We start from the raw sequence: 1,659 nt of genomic DNA, 5'->3' as shown, positions 1-1,659 counted from the left end.
GTGTATTATGCAATATTTCCTGAAGATGTAGCAACAAAGTGTGTTCCTCTTTGAGCTTGAACTCATTTTCCATTTGTGAAACAGTAAAAGGCCAGTTCACACTCCAACAACACAACTAATATTGTGTTTCCACATAAAAACTAGAGAAACTGAATATATATATACATTTGTATTTTATTTATTTATCATTTTATTCATGTATTTTCTTCAGTTATTTATATTATTTTAGTTAGTTTTTGCTTCACGTGATGCAGCACTTATTCATTTATACGCATGAATATATGTCAGAATTCAGAGCAATTATTAATAACATTGCTCATGTTTTGGACAATATTTTCATTCAATCATTTATTTGCCTTCAGTTTAGTCCCTTTATCCATCAAGGGTCGCCACTGCAGAATGAACCGACAACTATTCCAGCATATGCTTTACGCAGCGGACGTCCTACCAGCTGCAACCCAGTACTAGTAAACACCAATACACACTCACACTCACTCATACACTACGGCCAATTCAGTTCATCAGTCCCCCTATAGCGCATGTGTTTGGACTGTGGGGGAAAGCGGAGGACTACAGTATATTTTAATATTTATTTACATTTTAACATTGCACATTTGAACGCTTCTTCTAGATTGTGTGCTCAGAATATTTATATCCCATCTGTAAGCACAACTGAGCACTGCTGGAGGGAAATAAATGTGTTATTTTAAGTTGTCGTGTACAGTGTTAGGCGTGTGCAGTATTATTGTACACATGGCACTAAACTAGATCTAAACTAAACTCATGCATGTGTTTTTATTAGATGGCTGGTCTTGTGGTCATGCAGAGACGCTTTATGCAGTCTCAGAAATGAAGATGTAAAGCTGCGGTGGGGAGTTGGTCTATGTTACAGTACATGCTCTCCCTTCCCCTGCAGTGTTCCGGGAAACCTAAGAAACCACTGAGTAAACAAATAAATCAATCGATAAATGACTAGAAAATAGAAGTGTGATGAGAATAATAATAATAAATACTTTAAATAATGACATTTTGGTTGGGTTACGGCTAGCACAGTGGCTTAGTCACCTCACAACAAGAAGGTCGCTGGTTTGAGTCCCGGCTGGATCAGTTGGTGTTTCTGTGTGGAGTTTGCATGTTCTCCCTGTGTTGGCATGGGTTTCCTCCGGGTGCTCCGGTTTCCCCCACAGTCCAAACACATGCGCTATAGGGGAACTGATCAACTAAACTGGCTGTAATGTATGAGTGTGTGTGTGAGTGAATGAGTGCGTATGGGTGCTTCTCGGTACTGGGTTGCAGCTGGAAGGGCATCCGCTATGTAAAACATATGCTGGAATAGTTGGCAGTTCATTCCACTGTGGCGACCCCTGATAAATAAGGGATTAAGCTGAAGGAAAATGGATGAATAAATGGGTTACTTTGATCAAATTGATGGAAGTGAAATGTAATATGTTGTGCAAAATTAAAGGGCAGCTTATTAGCATATTTTAAGGGTCCATATTAGAATGTGTTGAGCAGTTTAGTTATTAATCTTCATGTTATTAAAAAATCTAAGCGATGTCACAGATGAATAAAACTGAAAGCTGATTAATGCTGATGTCTTCATGTGCACATTACTTTCTTCCTCTCAGTCTCTTGGTGGTAAAAGAAAACTCGGATATA

The sequence above is a fragment of the Danio rerio genome, chromosome 14 (assembly GCF_049306965.1).
Source record: "Danio rerio strain Tuebingen ecotype United States chromosome 14, GRCz12tu, whole genome shotgun sequence".
Taxonomy (NCBI): domain Eukaryota; kingdom Metazoa; phylum Chordata; class Actinopteri; order Cypriniformes; family Danionidae; genus Danio; species Danio rerio.
This window is presented reverse-complemented; position numbering follows the sequence as displayed.